This window comes from Nylanderia fulva, unplaced genomic scaffold, assembly GCF_048542155.1.
Source record: "Nylanderia fulva isolate GAGA-0341 unplaced genomic scaffold, ASM4854215v1 Scaffold31, whole genome shotgun sequence".
NCBI classification, from domain to species: Eukaryota; Metazoa; Arthropoda; class Insecta; order Hymenoptera; family Formicidae; genus Nylanderia; species Nylanderia fulva.
Genome location: NW_028190379.1, coordinates 1,728,292 through 1,751,097, shown reverse-complemented (window position 1 = coordinate 1,751,097; position 22,806 = coordinate 1,728,292). Strand labels below are relative to the sequence as shown.

The 22,806-nt window shown below is 31.3% G+C and overlaps 1 protein-coding gene across 2 annotated transcripts in view; it reads right to left on the bottom strand.

Annotated features, from left to right (window-relative positions):
• Positions 1-22,806, bottom strand: part of LOC114933902 (uncharacterized) — a 113,506-nt gene that overhangs the window by 33,603 nt on the left and 57,097 nt on the right. The window contains exon 2 of one of the 2 annotated variants that reach the window (XM_029306483.2): positions 21,094-21,162. The exons of the other annotated variant lie outside the window; for it this stretch is intronic. The gene's annotated coding sequence lies outside the window, so the exon portion shown is untranslated. The remainder of the gene's footprint in view (positions 1-21,093; positions 21,163-22,806) is intronic. 2 annotated transcript variants of the gene reach the window in all.

The window sequence follows — 22,806 nt, the reverse complement described above, 5'->3', positions numbered from 1 at the left end:
TCTCTTTTTTAACGATAAATTGCAGTTTGCAGTTACAATGTATTCTTATATAAGAATAATTTTTTTATACATTTTTTTATTGTTAAAGCTTTGTAAAAATTTTTTAGTACGGAATTATTTTTATTATAGCTATCCTTGTTAATAATATTAATTAATATAAATACATATTATTTAGCATTTTTGACGCTTTATTATTAATTATTTGCTCGCAATTATTTGACATAGCTTTAATTATTCTCAACTCTATCTGAATACAAAATAATCATTCGCTGTAAAATCAATGTTATTAGTAAAATAACAAAATAACAAGGTAAGTCTTCGTTGAAAAAGTGCACTTTAATCTTCTTCTAATCTTTCTTCATGAAAAATTGACTCAAATTCTAAGAAAAATAGAGGTGATATTTTAGTGGATATTTTATGCTCGTATTTTTATACTCTATCACAGATGATTTATTTTAATAATTATTTCTAGTTGAAAAAATACATGTCAATGTTTAAGAAAAAACTTTATCGCAAGCGACAAACAAAATTGCTTGTTATGAAGAGAGATTCTGAAATAAACATTTATTACATAATATTAGATAAAAATAATTATTAACTTTTTAATATATAATAATTATTATTTAATAATTATTAACATTAAAGTATACTGTAATACGATAACGTTAGAGTGTATTGTTAGAAGCCATTTGAAAACATTGGAGTATATTTGAAATAGTATGCATATATATATGTATAAAAATAGAACATAATCTCTGAGGTCAGTTATTTTAATGGAAAATGTTATGGTTTCACTGCAGCATTGTAATATTACGTAGTTAATGCATTTTTGCGATCCGTTCTGACATATCTAATTTTATGAGAAATAGTAGAAATTATTATTTTCTCTTCCGAAGTTATCTTTTATTCTATCATAAAATTTGATTTTACATTAAAGTTTGAAATGAAAATATTTATTATTAGTTTGTTCTATATACGTCCACAAAATGTTAATTAAGAAAAGTAATTTATTATTTATATTTTAACAGATAAAACTGGTCATTTACGTATGTAGTTAACAATTTAGGTATCCTAAATTAACAATCAGTTAATGTTATATATAAAATCGTCCACAAAATCAATTAAGAAAAGTAATTTATTTATATTATGACAGGTAAAACTGGTTATTCATGCAGTTAACAATTTAGGTATTCTAAATTAACAATCAGCTAATGTTATATACATATAAAATATATATTTATTTTGAATAGAAACATGTTCCTTTTTTATCCCTTTTTTCTATATAAAACAATTTTATATTAACAGTAATGATTGTAAATTACTCGGTTCAATTGCGATAGAATTAGGATATATTTCGCGGTTGAAATAAGCTCATCTTGACGGAGATGCATCGCATACGTGCAACGAGCTTCGCAAAATATCGTTATCAGACTTAACTTCGTTCGCTATCCCTGTGATATACGTAAACGTTTACGATCTCATCGAAGCCGTGAACACCATCGTACGCAATAAAACTGAATATTTTTCTGGAAATTTTCGAAAAATTGCACATTTTGGCACACGTTTTGCGCGACGGTTTTCTGTAAAATCTTGAGAAAATATTGAAGAAAGAGGGAATTCGTAAAAAGTTATCTATAAAACCATAAAGAAATAAAAAGTTACTATTCGAAAGTATAATTTTCCCGATACGCAAATATACATAATTCTGGAAAAGCACAAGTACAAGAAAACAATATATCCAAATAAAATTTTTCATAAAGTAAAGAATATAAGTAAAATTTTAATGTGATATTTTTATATAATATAATTTTATAATATTTTACATATAACGTTTATTTTTTTCCTATAATAATTTGCATGGTGAGATATGTTAATTCGTATATAAATCAATCGCGGATAATTTTATTGATATATTCTTATCTAAGATCTAAGAGTTATTCAATTATCTACTTATTTTATATGCAGAAGTAGAATTGATAGAAGTAGAATCAGAGAGGAACCGTAAATCTGTGTAAAATAATGCAAAATTCTTTTTGATAGACGTATTAATCCATTTATTGGTATGTGATTATATTAATTTGTTATATCAATTGCACTCGTCGAAAAATGACATTTAAGCCACATTTACGTTTACACTTTACAGTATTATGACGTGCAGAAACTGAAATTGCTTTGTACGTTCTATATCGCTGATGGTGCGCGTTATATCTTGTTGCTGTTTTAATGTTTCTCTTTTCCGTCTATGTATTATTTTAGTTCTACCTCTCCAGACACTTCCCGCCATGTATCATATTGTTAAACCCTACATATTTCTTCCTAGTCGCTATCACTTTTAATGGAGATACCCTCGCAATAAGAAGCACTTTTAGCTCCGGAATTCAAAAATATTTTATGATACTACTACTTTGCTCATATTTCCGAGATAGAAACAATACTAATAGAAATTCCTGAATGATATTCATGATAGATAACAAAATGCTAGTGCTCAAATATATTATGCAAATTTACAATCCACATATATATAATGTACGCAATTTTTATAAATACAACTATTTTTTCTGCACAAATAACGCAGACTTGATAATTGATTTGTTAAATATGATACGGTTTCTGATAGTTTAGTTAATCGTTAGCAAAGTCACAAAATATACATATATTATATAAAAATATCACATCAAAATTTTACTTATATTCTTTACTTTACGAAAAATTTTATTTCGATATATTGTCTTCTTATACTTGTGCTTTTTCAGAATAAGGAAAACTAATATGACTGAACAAAAAATTAACTTACCATCTAATTTTTTACAAAAAATAATCGATGAGAAACATATGGTTTTAGTTGCCAAAAGATAACATTTACGCCGAAAATATTTATAGCCAACGTGAATAAAAGAATTAACATTCATATATATACATATAATATTTTTATCAGTCTTATTATGTGAATTAGAGGTACTTTAGTGTCTATGAATTTGGCACGACATTCTACAAATTGAAAAAAAATACTAAAGTTAATAATATTTTTCATTGTTCTCAATTCCTAATAAAAATAAAAAAAGTTTTGTGTTCTTTATATTTAAAAATTAAAAATTGAAAAAATGTCATGCTAACTTTACAAGTTCAACACCACACCCTTTCTCATTAAAGTAATCAAACGCGTGTAATATTATCATTCTTAACAAGAGATCCTGATAGTTCAAAGTTAGTATATTTGTGCAATTTTAGATCGATTCTATCAAGTAATAATTTTAATCGATTTTTAATATCCACGTTCAGTATGACATTTAGAGAAAATGTGTCATGCTGATAAATTTTCATAGTTTTAATGATAGTTTTTAACACTGAAAAAAGTGTATTCTTATTTTTAGAAGGCGCCAAGAGGATCCTCTTAATTTAAGGCATTTCTCTACTGAAAATAAGAATATCATCTTAAATGAAGAGAATCCTTTTGACGCCGTTTTTCGGTGAAGAGTTATGCATTAAATTAATTAAAGAGTTTTTTAATCAGGAACTATTTTTTAAATTTTAAACAATTTTCAACAATTATCTCTAGCGCGACACTTTAGTGAAACTGTGTCATACTGATGATTTTCAGCAGTTTTAATCATTATTTTCGATAGTTCTATAAGAGTTGTATGCTTAACAAGTCCTGAAAAATCTATTTTATTAATTTTTAGTATAATTGTATTTTCGAAAAATTATGTTTTGCATGTTTGATTATTTTTTTAAAGTTTGATGGAAGACAGGAAACACGTAAATAAAATAAAGCACATGTAAGTCCTATCAGAAAAATATATTGTATTTTTTTATATTAGTATTAATATTGTTTTCTGTATCTTATAACATTTTTGACGTTTTACTAGAGACAGACAGAAATCACGTAGATAGATTAAAGAATTTTTGATTACGAAATAGATTTTTTTAATTTTTAGTAAAATTGTGTTTTAGTAAAATTGTTTTGCATATTTGATTATTTTTGTACTGTTTGATGAAAGACAAGCGCGTAAATAAAATAGAGCACGTGCAAGTCTTGTCTGAAAAATATGTATGTTGTATTTTATTTATTAGTAGTAATATTGTTTTCTGTATCTTATTATAGTTTTGACATATTACGAAAGACAGACTGAAACATGTAGATAGATTAAAGCAATCCTGATTAAAAAATATATTTTATTAGTTTTTAATAAAATAGTGTCCTGCATAATTGATTATTTTTGTAGATTTTTTTATGAAAGGAAAAGCGCGTAAATAAAAGAACATGTGCAAATTCTTTTTTTTAAATAACTAAGAAATTTTATAGAATTGTCGAAAATAATAGTTAAAGCTGTCAAAAGTTATCAGCACGACACATTTTCACTAAATGTCATGCTGATATGGCACTGAATATTATGCTTGGATATTGAACATCGATTAAAAATTATTACTTAATGGAATATCGATCTAAAATTATACATATGTTAAACTTAAACAAAACTGTCGGGAATTATTGTAAAAATTATAATATTACACGCATATTTTAGTACATTAGAGAGAAGAATGTCGTGTTAAATTGATAAAATTAGCACATTTTTAAAATTTTTAATTTTTAGTATAAGGAATGCGGAACATTTTTTAATTTGTATGAAGAACTGTAAAACTACGAACAGTGTTATTAATATTCTTAGTATTTTTTTAAATTCGTAGAATATTGTGCCAAATTCATAGACACGGCATTTTATCACTTGATAGATTAACTTTAGACTTTTTTTTAAATTGTAGTTTAAGGTTTACCTCATCATGTTTTTGCATAAGTTGCTGTTAAGTATTTTTTATAAAAAGATTTTAAGAATTTATTTATCATTTTCTATACTTGATTTTATTGAGAAGAAACACTTTGGGTGAAGATTCTTGTTTTATTCTGTGATCAATAATTGCTACTAATACTTATAAACAAACCATCGACCATCAGAATCCGCACGCTGACAAGTTCTATGAGTAAACTTGTCCAGATTCGATTAAGTGGTACAGAGAAATTGTACCTCGGAAATCCCATGCGAATCAGAAATGTTGAATTATAACTCCCCGTACAGTTGTACATCGTGCAGAATTATAGTTGTAATATTTCTCAAAAATGTGTAGTATATGATTGATTATATTAATGCACATAGATTTATACAAAATAAGAGAGACGCGACTGAAATGGAGGAATGCAGATTTCCTTTTTTCGCAAAAAAAAAAAAAAAAGAAATCTTTTGTTTCCGTAAAATCAAAATCATCCTTTCCACAGCATATTCGCATATTTTTCGGAAAATGTGGCATGTTAAGGACTTAAATGATCCCGCATAATTCCGTAACTATGAGAGAGCCAAGTATCGTTGATAGTAATCCGAGTTAAGTTTTGGTCTAAACTCTCCAGTTAAGCACCTGGTCACCCCAGATTTGCCGCAAGAACTACTAGCTTTGTTCCGGGCACTCATATTTCATAGCGAAAGCTTATGAGATGGCAAAAGATTTCCTGAATTCCTGAAATCCGCTTCTTGAAGTTTTATGAAGATTTAAAATATATTTATCTTTCCAAGACTTGTACTTCTCTTTCATCAAATTGGAGCATTGATTATCTTAAAATTCTTGTGTTCAAATTTAATTATAATTCATTATAATTAAGTTTTCACATAAATTGCAATTTTACTTTGATTCATTACTTTACGTTTACGTTATTTCTAACGTATATTTGATTATTATTTCACGAAATGATAAACAGCGCGAAGGAGTTACAAAATATGCGGTTGGTTTCATTAAAATTTTAAAATTGTTTTTGCTAGAATAAAAACTTCTGATTAATAAAAGCAAAAAGTAAAAATAATATAACCGAATACACTAATAACAATGAATAATGTTTGTGATATTCTTTCGTGTATAATATTATTACAATATGCGTGCACACCTTGCACAGTTACTCCCTGAGGGAATAGCGCAAAGTTCTAACTTGAAAAAGTCATAATCATATAATTGTACGGTTGCTATTTTAAACATATGTGTTATTATAATTGATGCCACGATGTAGACTCGGACCGTCGTTAAAAAAAAACTCACGCGTGTGCTTCCGTCATAAATAACAATTAATGCTGGAACTCTCTGTAATGTTAACTGGGATTAGCAATGGTCGTTTCTCGCGAGTAAAATTAAAATATTCCGGTGCAGCTTCCAATTATAATTTGCGTTAACCGGGTTTTCAATCGGTATTAGGAAAATATATAATATATTATTACGTACCAATAATTATAGTGCATAATTAATTAAAGGTAAAATAAAATTTTTGCCGATATCATAATTAGTCCGCTACATATTAAATATTATTACACAGGTTAAATGGCAGTGCAACTTGACGTAATAAGCGTCAACGTTATTAATTATTGTTTACTGCCGCGTGAACTTAAAAATTATTTATATATTGTAAAGAAATAAATCATAAGCAGTCTCTTTTTCCCTCATTCTCTCTTTCTCTTGGGCAATCATTTTTTCATAAAATATACAATAAAAATATTATTATATATACGACATAAATTTTCGGCATAAATAGTGTTTTATAAATAAAAATCATTTAACAGTCATATGTTCTAATTAATTTACGTAACATCGCATGAAGAAGCCTCAGATATTTCGCACCGTAAATTCTTTTCAATTTGAAGGAAAGAATTGATGGACACACAGCGGGGTTGGCCATGATTGCCACTTTAATAAGATACTCCGCAAATCACTTTGGTTAATGGCACGTTTGCGTTTAACTCACCAGCTAATCTTATTAGACAAGTAAAATATTTACGAGGTTCTCCAATTCAAGTACCGTGCGCATCGCACTTAGACAGTGCTATCTGCGATAGTGGCACCAGAATAGTGGAGCATTCATTAGCCTGCACGTTTGCGACTGCTAAAGCTGGTTTGCCGATTGCAAACTAATTGTGAGAGCAAACTGCCGTGTTTGTGGTTGCCGAAGAGAAAGGAGAAGGAGAGAGAGAATTCCGCTATCATAGGATAGATGATAAGACTGATCAATGATACTCGAATCGCATTAGACGTGTTTCTCTGACAAAGAGAATCGAATCGCTTTGTTGCCAAATTCCTACTATTACAAGATTGCTGCAACATACATGTGTAATAATTGTGCACCCGAGTGCGAGACGTTTCGAATTATTCTGAGGAAACTGTTCGATGTACAGTAGGGGATTGTTTAATTGGAATTAACACACATTACTTTCTTAGACATTTTTTTCAATAAAGTTGAAATATTGAGTTGAAATATTCAGTTGAAATATTGAAATAAAGATACCAGAGAATTAATTGACCAACACTGGCTAAAGTGAAAAATCTTTTATTGGAAAAAACGCAACGTTTCGACCCCGAATTGGGTCCTCTTCAGGCTACAAATTAAATTATAAATCTCAGTTAAAAAAATGAAAATGACAGTAAAAATCGAATACGGAAAATCATACATATAATAGTGTTAAAAAATACCTGTTACAAGTAAGTAGTAAAAACTAAATGATCATAATGTCCGTTTTTTGTAAACGATCAGAACATGACATAACATTAAATTAAAACACAAACAAAGACAATATCTCGAATAAATAACACTATTAAAAAGAGAAATACAAGTCGACCGAATAAAAAAAAATTAAATAAGCAAAAAATATATAAACAAAAAGACAGTTCTAAAACACTTTATAGATGATAAAAACAAATTATATATAAACTCTACTTAGATAAAAACAAAAATAAAATAAAAAGGAGAAATTAAAAATTAATAAAATAAATACCGATATCTAAAATAAATTTAAATTAGTATCATACATATCATTTAAGTTTTCTGTGTCCCTTTGCAAATTAATAGAATTCTCTCTTACAATTGTATGAAATGCCAAGTGACATTTCATACAATCGTAAGAGAGGACGACGATGAGGTGAATGATTATATTGAACGCTCTTGTTTATCTTAAAATGCAGTATGGTATTCTCTAATGATGACGTTAACTAGTTGTTAGTATAAATGATTTCGTTCGAATAACAATATAGGCGAACATGGTATATAGCGAGCTGATACAATAATATTCATTTATATCGTTGCCCTGATATAAGCGCAATGATAACGCAGCCGTGATAATATCCGTATAATCGACACCGCATATATGTAGAATCACGCGGCGCGGTTTAATAGCTTCGGCGTAGGCGTGCGATTTACGAGCTACCTTGATGAAATTTGTTTCACAGGAGATAAACAAGTACTAAGTTTTTAATTATGCCGAACAAGACCCGCCGGGCGTTTTATGGTACGAAGATCTAACGTCTAATGAACAATGAAACTCTTGACCTTTTTAATAACTTTCTTTCAGCAATACCGAGGGCTCTCACTTCAAGTATTCTGAAAGGTGTAAAAAAAAATCAAAGAGAGATATAGAGAGACTATAGAATAAAAAAAAAACATAAATTATAATCTCAATTGCATTTTTTTTTATAACCTCGCGAATTTATTTTCGGGAAGCTTCGTAAGCAATAACGATTTCCGATAGCGAAGCTGGCATAGAATGTTTAGGTGTGACACGAATGCCGCTCAAGTTTTATTCGCCGCACTGGTGCATCTCGGGTTCGGTTGAAATGTGACTAGAATTACACGTCACGATTTTTACAACAGTGACAGGGATTCTCTGTTGCTGTGGCGGAAAAGGAAATCTCTTCGGTAATATACGTACAAATAACAGTTTTGTGCGCGCAATATTCCATATCGCATGTACAATATCCTTTCAATACAGTTTTATGAAAAAGTTTTTGTTAACGAAATTGAAAAAGATTTGTTTTTAGATTTTTCAGTTTACTTTCTTTCTTTAAAATATTCTTTTATGCAGTAATTTATTAATGTTTTATACTGGTTAATACAAACATTTTAAGAATTTTAATTAAAATGTACTTGAAATTACATCAAGAATGCACACAATTTTGTATTTATTAATTTAAAAAAATTTATTTTTTTGAATGATCTTTTTATAGTCGCAAATAATTTAAGCATTTTATAATATTTTTTATGCATTATCGAAAATTTGCCACCAGCCTTGCGAAGAAATTTAATGACATTTTTGTTACGGAACATTGAACTTTTGAATTTTTATTTGAACAAATATCGTGGCTGAAGAAGGAACTGCGTTGTTATTTCGGCATGTTTATGTATCTGTATTATTGTTCTTTTTAGTAAGCGGCCATTTCAATTATTGCAAACATCGAACAGCTGACGGATCAAATGTCGCGTATAGTTCACGTCCCACGTAAAATGACCGAATTAATTGCACGATATCTATCGATCTATGTATAGATAGCGCGTTAAATCATTCGCGATATAACTGAGAAATAACCGATTATCCTAATTACCTCTTTTGATATTGATTTCCACGAATTGGCAGCGTGTGTCGCAGCGCGAAAATTAATTTCTAGCGAGAGATACCGATGGTGATTTTCGCATTCGAGGACGATTACATTAATTCCATAATGATGAATGCTCCCGCAAGATAGAAAGAGATAGAAAATATGACCAGTGGCAGTGCTGAAGCACAGCCGGTGGCTGGTCACGCTTCATAGTAATTAGAAATCGATATGCCGTTATGTTTTTTTCTATTGCTCGCGACGAGCCGGGAATAAGTAATGACGCATATGCAAATCTTGTAATTTTTTAAATAGCTCCTTTATCGAATAAATAGGCATTAATCAAAAAAAGGAGAGAAAAAAATAAAAGGAATAAAATTATCTCACCCCGCTTTTTCTTATATAAAACTGAAACTACAGTTCTTTTTTTCAAATGAAAAATAAATACGTAGAAACGGAAAATCAAATTAGCGTTAATATTTATATAGAGAAATTCTCTGAAAAAATTATATTTACGCAAGAATTTATTTTGCAGAGTTTTTAATTATTTTAATCCTTTTCTAAGGATTAAACTACAAAAATAAAAAATTCAGATTTTTATAGAAGGAATATGCTCTTTCACATGATACTTACGAATTCGAGCATTTTACGAAGCAATAAAATGAATGCAGAAATAATGTCATATTTTTCGTTTCTAGTGTATTTTAATAATAATGCTCGCTTGATGCTCTTACAAAAGACGACTTGGCTAAAGCCATTTTGTCGTTTCTACATTGGGATAAAGCACAATAAACTCGCGGCATTGTCTCGGCTGATGCGGATCTTGCCACGTCTAGCATCAGCATCAGTATCACGTAGCGATGTGTCGCGAGGTAGCATGGTAGCTGCCATCTAACGCAGCAAAGCCAACGTAGTTAGAGAACGAGACGTGTCACGCGAGATAGCAGCGCAATTAAGGAGAAATGATTGTACTCGTATATACAATATATATGTGTTATACATGTATACAGGGTGTCCCAGAATTGACGGGAAAGTTTTTAATGACAGTTTCCTGGCATCATTCGGAGACGATTTTTCCTTAGCGAAAATGTCGAGACACCAATAATTTTCGAATTATAAGCAGTTGAAAATAAAGGCTTTTTTGGAAACTATAAGCCTTGTGGAAATAAAATATTAACAGAACTACATTCTTCGGTTAATTTTATAAAAATAACAAAAATTGGGAATATGCTAAAAATAATGGCCTCAACATTTTCCCCAAGGAAAAATTGTCTCCAAATGATACCAGGAATCTGCCATTAAAAACTTTCGCCAGTTCTGGGATACCCTGTATATGATAGCCACGATAGCTGTAGTATTCTCGTAAAGATTTAATCGGAGTTAAATCGCGTTTTATAAGACGGTCATTACTATACTTGAAGAATGTGTGTATCTCCAATAATATTTTCAAAAAATTCCTTATTTCCATCGAACGATCATATTCGAGGAAATTTTATTCGCAAACGTGAACCGGTATCGATCCGCGAGGGTTGCATTGTTGATGATGGGCGTCTTCGAAACTCGAGGAAAATTACATATTGTACAACGATATGCATTAAGGTTAATGGTTAATACAAATGTCACATGCAAGTTAAAATCATAATAGTAATTCTCGCCTAATATTCTAATAACATTATTTCGCGACGTTCGAGTTGGCGAATTTTATATGAAAACTTTAAATAAGAATTCATCTTACACAACTAATCAAATTTTAATATTAAATAAAAATTGTCTTAAAATATATATATCGCAATATATTATATAAATATTATATTTAAAGAAAAATCAAATTAGACAGTCCGCCAAATTTTCGCTGTAAATTTCGGAAATTTTCGGCTTAGTAAAATTCGATAATGAAGGGATATGTTTCTGACGTGACGATGATGAATCTGAATCTCGAATATGCAAAGCAGCAACAGGAGAGCTTACGAAATTTTTCCAAACGAATAGAGAAACGTCCGCCCTAAATGATGAATTATCAGAAGTGCCGGAGTTTTTGTGGGCGAAAAGAAAATTAATATACTCGCGTCGTTGTCCGATGGGGCGGCAACGTTACATCGTGCGAGGTTGATGAAACTTTACGAACAAAAGCCCGTTGAATATAACCGAGACATAAGTCGGGTTGAATCCCACGGGAACAACCGAGCTTTACCCGTTGAAGGCGTAAAATATACTAAAACGAAGCAGCTGCTGTATTCCTGCATTTATTCCTCGCTCCTCGCGTTCTTCGACTTTTGTTGGTCACGTAGAATCCTTCATATTCATGGATATAATTAATCCATTTGTGCTTCGCTCACGTGATCCTGAAGCAAAATGCGGCAGCCTCCCAAGAGTGTGGAGAAACTAATTCTATATATATGTATATAATATATATATATATATGTGTAAAATAATTTAGAGATTTTGTCTCTTCGGTGAATCAATAAATTCTTACAATTATTCGAATGTAGGATAAAAATTGTATATAAATTTGTTCTTTATTTATTCTGAAAATATCTTTTAATTATTGTGAATAAAAGGATGAAATTGAAATATCGGTTGACTAATATTTTCATCACTTTTGACATAAATTTAATTATGCTTTATAATCTTTAATTGACTATATTTATTATCAATTTAATTTATATTATATTATATTTATATTATATTATTATATTATTATTATATTCATTATCATACAATTTCGGAAAGTTATTTTAATTTTAGAAAATTTTGCAAAAACGTGCAAAAAAATCGCTACTTAATACATTTTATATAACTATTTTTATTGCAATTTTTTACGATATATCTACGTGAGTTACTGTTTTACGTTTGACATAAAACTCCCACGTTTTACAAAAATTATGTATGTATGATATTTTTCACGTGCAGACTATTTTTTCTCCTTCTGTGAAAATATTTATCAGGGAAAGGTCATGTGGCAATTGTAAAAGAAACATGTGAACAATCAAATCTAGCTTGCAAGTGAGCAAGTTCGCGCGTTGGACAGAAAGTCGCGTATTTTCATCCCTCATGCTCTATAAAGCGATCTTCTCGCTGTCATATTATTTCGATAGAGCCGTAAACCGGCTCGCTGGGGCATATTTTTTTCGCGCTCTTGCACCCTGCTAAATATTTAAGCAGACGTCGTGCTCGCACACAACGAGCCTGACAAGATCCTTTCCCGGGCAAGGCAAATTGAGCCCCCGAGGGTGTCGTTGGGGGCGAAAATTGGTGAAGATGGCACTTCGTCTTGCAAATATACATTTAGCGGGGCCGACTGTAATCTCTCTGACTTTGTTATCGCAGCAGAGACAATATATAGCGGGATGCTGCGACGAAAGCGATTACGTTATCTTATTACATCGGTCATTTCTGTTTATTTCGAGCGCGAGTTTAAGCGGTCTTCGCTATTTTCTCTATGTTGGACACAGAACGCGTTATTTTCGCAAATAACACTTCTAAACTGTCGGCCAGTCTGATTTCTTCCTCGAGGCAGCCAGAAATTGTTGCGCTTTCGCGTGCATCTGCGTATTCCCGGCACGTGTCACAAATGTTAAGGAAACTTGGGCTCTTCACAAAGAGGGAATCGTTGTCTGTAATATGCAATGTCTACGGACTACGTTTACGTTGTTACATCAAGATGAAATGAGAGAATGAAGTCTCCCAAGTAGCATCTCAAATATTTAATTTTCTCGTATTTTAATGAGTTCTATCGATTGCAGACAAACGATTTGCAAAATTCAATCGTAATATTATAATTATTATTTAGGATATGAAGCAATTTTCAAACATACTTGAACTCGTTAAAATTTATGTTAAATGAGTTTTGCAAAAAGAAGGATATAATATGGAATTTTATATGTCAGGGTGTCTAGCGGTCAGGGAAATTTGGAAAACCGGACATTGTCAGAGAAAAGTCAGGAAATTTTACTATTTATTTGAATTTTTTCACATTATTTGTTTCAATAATTTGAAATTTTTTATTAAATAAATATAAACTTTTCCTTGATGCCCAGCACGTTAATTTTCTGTGCTGTTAAAAATCGATTCATCTACAGCGTGTTTGTCAATTTATATTTTCATCGTAACGTTATCTTATTTTAATGTGTTTGATAGAGACAAAACTAAAAAAAATTGTGCAAATTATATATTTGGAAAAAAATCAGGGAGAAAATTAATTTCTAGTCTTGGAAAATCTGAAAAGATCAGGGAATTTTTTTCATTAATTCTGCTGGACACCCTGTCATATGTTAACATCTGCGTTACATTCTTCATGTTTGTTCATTAGCTGTAATTAATTACAGCTATGTACTCTTTCAATGATTCAATCTAAACACTCATCTCAATATTTATTCGGTTAACGGAAGCGACGCGCGATAAATCCGCCGTAACGTTTCGCGAATAGATCACAAATTTTGGAGAACGTGCACTAAATGAAGCGACGCACGCAATCTACACCAGCAGGTAGTTTCGCAATGTTTTATGTAAATCGCGGACGAGAGAATTAAGGCACGCGCGTTTATCCAGCACGTAATAGAACCACCCAGAACTTTTTAATTAACACTACAACGACGACATTATTTACTACGCCTGGATCCAGGAGGACCCTTAGGACTTTGTCACATTATGTCACCGTCGTATATGGAGCTCGAACGCGGCGCATGCGTCTCGATCGAACGAGGATTTATACTCTTCCATCTCAATTATTCGAATAATTAAACACGCGCGATGTGAGTTATATGCATGTGCTATAATTGCGGCGCAAATATTCTGTCTTCCTGTCGCGATATCGCGCTAATAGCGCTGTTTATAATTCGGCCGCGCCGCCATATCGATCGATATTATGTTGATGCGCGCTTTTTGCTCTCGTTGCAATTTCCGTGCACAATTATTACCGCGCGGCGGAGCTTGCAAAACGACCGATAGGGGAATGAATAAAAAAAAAAAAAAAAAAAAATAACAAATTTGTTCGGTCGCGTATACCGCCCCGTTTTAATATCGCGGCATCTTTCGTCCCCTTTTCATTTACACAGAGATCGTTCAGACTAAATATTTCATTCCAAAATTATGAAAGATGTCTCTATAAAGTTAAGTTTTGCCGTCAGTTTTTTATGACGAGAAATTTTGTCACTCTTTGTCTCGATTAAGCTTTAAATTTAAAATGAATTAAAAGAAAATCTATTTGAAAAATTAGCCAATAAATATTGTCGCGCTGCTCATTTTATATCTGAATCGGGACAAACTCCGCATCACTCGAGAGATTAAAACACCTCTTATCCAGAGTGGATTATTCTTTTGTGCAAAACTTGTAAACTTCCCTTTTGCATCTATCCTCAACCGCTCAGGCATTCGCATTCTTCTACAAATTGCGAGAGCCGGAAAATAAATATCGGCTTACTCGCACGGCTATATCGCGGGATTGCTCGTATAGTGTCCGTGAAATGTATCGGTGTGTTAGTGCCTCGGGTTGGTTTCATTTTCAGATTAGTTTTAAAGTGCATCGCGTGCATGAAGAAAGTGCGATCGAGAGAGTGAGAGAGAGAGAAGCGGAGATAAAGGCGGGTCGTGCGAAAAGCGCGGGAATATAAAAACGGTGAAATCGCCGTCGCGAAGATACGTAGCATCGTTCCGCGGATTAAAAAGCATTCGTGCTTTTTCATACGCCGCTATCTGCGTACGACAATAAACGATGAAATATGCAGCTCAGCATGGTTCTCTAAAATACGGCTTCTTTACACTATGCTAAATTATCCAGGCGCGGATCGCGTTTCCTGACAGCCAGTCACGTGCGAGATCGATACAAATGTTTTTTCTTTTTTTTTTTTTTTAGACCGCCTCGTGTGTAAACTGTGAAAGATATTTTTTTCATAGGACTCTGGAGCTTGATTCAACACGGAGGACGATTTATGTCGGCGATCCGGGTCGCGGTTTAATGTTTCAAGAAACCTGTTCATGTTAAATATATCGATGTCACGTTAATTGTGTCGCAGAAAATTTGTTCCGACAAATATTCTAAATACCGTGCGATTTTTCGATTGAATTTTTTTTCTCCACATAATCGCAGACAATTTTTATTAACGAATTTTTATCGAAAACGTTTTATTTTTTTTAATTTTTGTTGAATCTCTCTTATAAATAACAAATTAAATTGTTCAATTTATTTTAATAAAATGTTAACGAGGAAACGCGATATCTTACAGCATATATATATATATATATATATATATAAATTGCATCGTAGATCTATATCCATTGCCTGGAGCAGATAGTAGCGCATGAAAAGTTAGAACTCGATGTGTATCTACCTGCAAAAATAGACACCCAAGTGCGTATAGTGTATACCCGACTTCCTACATAAAGGCTATATAACACTGCACATGAGACTCGTGTGCTTTCTCGATGACTCTTTTATTTACTCGCTTCCATCACCGATATATTGCAATATTGTGGGAACGACAAGTTTTGTCGGCGAAAGAGCTCTCGCGAGAACAAAACTCGGTGGAAACGCGAAGAGTCGTGTTGATAGGAAATAGCCGACGTGAGAAATATCCGGTTTATATGTTAAGCCCTGGGAAATTCGTCTGAAAAAAAAAAAAAAAAAAAAAAAACAGAATGTTCCCGAGAACGTGAAATTATTAAATATTTCTGCTGGAGAATGACTATTTGACATTATGCACATAATTGTGCGATTAAGGGCTCTTAAATAGAGACCGTTTCCGTTTGCGCGAATATTTATCTTCCTTTGTATAGAAGCGATTAAAATATTTCGTTAAATTAAGGAAGATGAAAGTACCTTCGCAATTGCGTTATTCGAAAAGGAAGCTACGACGACTCTTTCCTTTGAGAATAGAAGGCTGAATCTCTGCCGTAATTCTGCATATTCAAACATTATTATAGTTTATTATCTCGCGCTTATTTACTCTACAGATTTCTTTTATAACCACGATTAAATATATTTCCCACAATTTTATTACTACAGTATATTTCAATCTATAGCAAATATACGATAAATCAATGCATTGCAGAAATTACAAATTATATACACATAAAATAATCAATCGTAAATATACGGAGTGTCCCAGAACTGGCAGAAAAGTTTTTAATGCCAGATTCCTGGTATCATTCGGAGACGATTTTTCCTCAGTGAAAAATCGAGATACCAATAATTTTCGAATTATAAGCAATTGAAAATAAAGACTTTTTTGGAAATAGAGGAATCTAAATCTTGTGGAAATAAAATATTATTAACAGAACTACAATTCTTCAGTTAATTTTAGGTAGAGTTTGCTTTAATAGAATTTTAATACAAGACTTATAGTCATAAAGATACATAATAACAAAAATTGGGAACATGCTAAAAATAATGCTCAACATTTTCACTAAGGAAAAATCGTTTCCAAATGATACTAGAAATCTGCCATTAAAAACTTTTCCGTCAGTTCTGGGACACCCTGTATATGTGTATCTCGATTTTCTCCGCATGTTTCAAAACTTCGCGTAACATTTGCACAATCGTATTATACCTCACCTATATAATCTATGCACTTTATAGTAGAACATTCCGGTAATTTAAATTACCGTCTTGGATTTATGTTAATCCATCTCTATACTGTCGGTTCGGAGTAAGACTCGTACTATGTCCTAATTAGTCTAAAATTGACTGCCGCAGCACACCGTCGTGCACATGCACTATAGTATCTAATCTGACAATAATGCGGCTGTTTAATGAGCTTGTTCCGGATCCATTTTGAGTAAATATTACCGCAAAATACGGTTCGTTGCACCAATAGTTTGAGAGAGAACATAAAGTGCCCGAATAGGGAAAAAGAGAACTGATTAAATGGATTAAGGACAAATAGAATTTAAAGGGCTTTCTCTTCTCGATCGATGGTTCTATATACTTCGTTTGCCACTGACGATAAATAGGTTAACTCAAGATCAAAGGTTCCTTTAGCCTTTCGTAGATGTAGAGCGATCAACTTAAAAGAGAATATCCTGTTTACCGTATAATTCTTTACAAAATAATTTCTAGTCTCTAACAGATTATTGATTTGTATACTTAAATATTAAAAAGAACAACGAAAATAGAAAATATTTTTTATTAAAGGTTAAAATAATTGTGACTAAATAAAATAATATATTAAGAGTTATTTCTTGTACGATGTGTAAATAACATTTTATGAATATGCATCCAATTTAATGTAACGAAATAATTATCGATAATTATGCATAAAATACAGCTATATATACAGGCTTTAATTAAATGTCAATTACATATTACATTATTTATTAAATAATCGTATAAGGTTTAATTATAGATAGCCTGCAGCATCGGATACCCAAATCTTCACGAGGCAATCAATTTAATTTTTGACATATTTTTCACGCGTGATGGTCGAGCGCGCAAAATTGTGTATTAAACTTTCAATCCAATCACTCTGCATGAATAAGTCGATATACGTGTTTAATTCTTTTCCTATTGCATGAAGCTGTATCTGTTCTCGATGACGTCAATATATGATAAATTGATTTTTAGTTGCAAAAGTTTAGGACGATTGAAATATTTTTGTAGAATATGTCTGAAACGTTGAATGTCCCACGTGATATCTCATCGAATAATATAACTTTGCCGCAAAAGAAAGATTCGATTTTCCGCGAGATATTATCCTTCAAGAAACGTATGTAGCTGCTCACAAACATTCCGGAAGGAAAGAATCTGCTTCTTACAACTTCAAAACTTTGTAAGTAGCACTTTATAGGTGCACTTTGCAACACCTACATGCAGCATGACCTATGATATTTATGTAACACAGAATATTTCATCAAAAACAATGCAAACATTTCTATAAATATATGCAATAAATACGCGACGCGTGAGTTTATGTTTCTTGATTTTTTTAAAGATATTTTTATTTTCAGACAATTTTCTTATAAATCGTTACGAGCGAGGAAAATGGTTCATAATTTATAGAAACGATCAACATTAAAATAATATCAGTAGATATGAAAAATCGGCCTACAAATAATCGCGAAAGACGATTATTTGTAGATTTCTCTCAGCAATCCGATCTTTGCGTAATTCACGAAATACGCTGTTCATCCATTAATTTTACCGCATATACATACTCGGCAGAATTCCAACTCTGTGAAATATATTCTGCATCGGTTTGAGTACATACACTTGGGAGAGTCGGGGCAAAATCAAAGAATTACACTCGCGTAATACTCCGACGGATTTACAGACGCGATTGTAATAAAATCTGGGCGACTGACGCTCGACCGAGCGCGACAAACTCGCTTCCGATTGTTTCTAAAATTTAATTCATTACATGACAGGCATCGTATCTGCCGATTTGGGATATCAAAGTACACGTGTTCAATGTTTCACGGTAATTCCTCTCAGTTCGATCAACGTTAATTAATTAACAGGGCGTTTAACGTGAAATCACGTTACATGCTTTGAATGTACAAGATCTATCCCCAGTGCATTTTGCAATGAACGCTGTTTCACAAACAGACGGATTTATCGTGCTGCCTATGTATGCATAACGTATAATATTTCACTCGTAATATATAATTAACGCGCGATAAATAATTTATCACAATTATCCAAATTTGCAAGAAAAAAAAGATATGTAAACGAAAAAATGTTCAATTTCACATAAAACTTCCAATATTGAATTACGAAAAAATTTCGCTTGAACACTTTTTTTGCTTAAATATATTTAATGTCACAAAAAAATTCTCTCAATGTGTTAACACGCAAAATGAAATTTTTTCCAAGGCAACACGTATAAATAAGAGAATTGCAATAATGCATGCGTATTTGTGTATAAATCTTTACGTAAATAACGCTTGCATCACAAGCACTGGTTTAATATGCATATATATGCATGCAATCGCGCTTTCGTTGTTCTTTAAACGTTCTCGTTCTTATTGCGATTCTAAAATATGCATTTTAACCGTGGTTTTTATGATTCATCAAGCACCACTTTTATCGGAAACGTTACATTAAATTTGTGTTTATTGCTCTTTTGAATTAAATTATTTAGTTATTGCAAAAACCAATAAAATTTTAAATTCTTATATGTAGAAAGAGTTGAATTAAATGTTTTGATCATTATTTGAGAATTATCAGAATAGAGTACAATAAAATATTGTTTACTGTTAAAAATAATTAATAGAATAATTGAGACTGAAGCAATTCTAAAACGAAGTAAAAGATTGCGAAAGTTTAAGAATTTAAGTAATTAGCAAAGTTCAGAAATTTTCTTTATTTCTCGTTTTACCACGATTATAATGACATCCACTTACGTATCATAAAACTCTACAAAATCGTGTCACTTTAGTTTTATCGTATCTTAAAAGTGTTTTAAGTATCGTTCTCATCTTTTTTTTTAATAGCCTATTAGTTGCTGCAAACTAAGTGTACGATAAAAAAAAAGAGTTATTACCTTCAAATCGCATTAAACTTAACTCTCTCAAATTTTCTGCAGATAAATTATGGATATTGTTTGTATACAAATTTTTTGTCTCTCTACAATTTCACTCTATGTCCCTCAAGTTCCTCGACCATGAAACTCCATTTGTCTGCCAACGAAAAATACATGCGCAGCATGTCATTCTAAACGATTCCGTGAGGAATTTCATTTTCTAGTTCGTCGGACCGATACCTTCGGCCATTGCCTAGTCGTATTTTGCTAACTCTTCAAAACGTGTTCTTGATAAAGACGACGAGGGAAGGAAAGGATAAAGAAGCATGTATGTGCATAATAGAAAGTGTACTTTACACTTGTACGCTTCTCTAGCTTGAATTATCGCGACTGCTGAACAAATATTTGATTAGGATGCAAATAACGGTACAGGTGATTCGTATAATAGCTTTATTTCTTTTGCATTTGCTTACATTCGCGCAATATGTTAACGCGGTTTGCCTTTTGTGTGAATGATCCATTTACATTTCCACTAATTATTTCGCGAACTCTTATTAATGCAAAATTTATGATACACAGAAACCACACCCTTTGTCACGCATTGTACCGTAATTTTTTTCATCATGGATAAAATATGCGTTGGGGAATACACTTATATGTTGCTATTTTTAAATTTAGTATAATGGTGTAAAATAATTTGTAAGAATCACTATTATTGTTTAAAAAATTTTGAACATTTTTTTTTTCTATTTCTTTCTCGATAAAATCAAACTCGGAATTACATGTGATTTCTAACCATATCGACATTTTGAAAAATAAAAACGTACATACATATCTATGATATATTTAAAAAATTGTGAAATTTAAAAATTGTGGCTAAATATTTCCTAACAAAGTAATACAATGCTAGACAATAAAACAAGTGCACGAAACAGCGTAATTAATTACATTCGTAATAAAGAAAGAGTTTGTTTGTGTTATTATTATTTGTAAAATCTATATTAAATTGAAATTAAAATCTTTAACCCGTCTAAATCTTAAAAATTTTTATATAGGTCACAAAACATTATTTCGCTAAAATGTTACAACGAACTTTTAAATCGTTGTTTTTATATATTATATTTATAATTTTTCAGATATTTAAAGCAAAGCAAAATTTTGCACATACTACATTGTATATCGCGCTAACGTGTTTGTCTCATTCATATTTGCGCTTGCGTATTATTTTATCACTGGCGAAATATTTACTCACCGGATGTTGCGGGCGTTTCTCGTTTAATGGAATTCTGCCAGTTGAGCTTACATTCTGCACGGTACGTACCTGCAATAAAACAGATTGTAGAAATGGAATCAATAAGTATATAATACAACGCGCATTATTTTGAAACGTCAATTAAAAGCTCGCGTGATAAAAAAGAGCGCAATATAAACCTCAAATTGTAGAAATATTTTATAAAGTTGAGATTGAAAGAAATATTTTGAAATAGCTATTTGAAAATATGAAAGAGTATTTTTCATGGAATGTTATAATGAGAAATATTTCTACATAATTTATATTTACTTTTAATTTGCAATTATTTTTAATTTTAAATATTTGATTTAGCGAAAAAACATTTTTATGGGATGTCATATTTGTGAAAATTCTCATCAAAACTTACATTGATTTAAATATATATCATAGTCGCGTTTTTGTATTAAAATAAGAATATTAATTTTTATTTTGTTTTAAATATACAATTCTGATTTTGACAGTTTCATCGATTAATAAAAAGGTCTTCAAAAATTTCATAACAATTTTGCATTTTATATTATTTACATATTCACAAATTTTATTAAAAAAAAATATATATATATTTTTTTTTCATGTATTTTATACGTGATGAAAAAAAATATATTATAATGTTTAATAAAGAATAGGATTATTAAAATTTATTTTTATGGATAGGCAATAATTGAAAGAAGAGAATCAAAGAAGCGTTATTACAAGTTATAATTATAGAACTAACATAGCTAAGAGAAGAATTTAAGTTCGTAAAATTGATGTAAAGATACGTTAATTGCTGATTCGCTAGAGCATGTCGAAATTATACAAGTATACAAATTCGTACAAGTGTCGACGTTGATTTCAGCACAAATACTCGAGTGCGGAGATTTCCTGAGGACGAGCAATGTACATGCAATTTCAATTAGATAGATTGGCGGGCCATAGCTATTCTCGCCGAGGTTTCGCTTCGGCTGATTATTATTGGCGGGACTCAGTGTTTCATGGTGATGAACCCTCGCTCTAGTCCATGCAATTATAGTTTCGCGCGAGGCGCAATATGATGTAAATTGCATGTCGCCACATAATCGAGAACACAATTTTGCATATTTGACAGAGAAATATCATGCCGGTCATGTTTTGCGAAATGCTCAAAACATATGTTTTGATAGATATGAATTTTCCACCGGGTTTTTAAATCTTGCTTTAAAATTTCGAGTATTAAAATTCATGTACTCATGGAAAACGGATTATAATCACGTAACATTTATCAATGATTTCTTGAAAAGAAATTATCAAGAAGTATTAATTATTTTATGCATTTTAATGGACATTCTACAAACTGAATGGAATATATTTATATATATAGGGGACATAGAATTTGCTTTATTTATATATTTTTTCCCTGAAAAATAAATTCGCGGCAAGTGTATTGCTGCTATTTTTTACAAGAAAACATCAAAAGACAAATAAAAATATATCGTTGGAAGAAATTTAATGTAGAATAGAAAGCTAACCCGGAAACGGTATAAGAAACTCGCGCGAGTCTTTCGCATTAAAGTTATCCCTCCGTAAATATTTGTTGAAGCGACATAAATGGATGTGCAAATTTTAATGAACACCTGGCAAACGACGTGGCGTTTATGTTAACGACGATCTTGATTTTCCCAATTATGCTTTCCGAGCTTGATTGTAAACTGACGT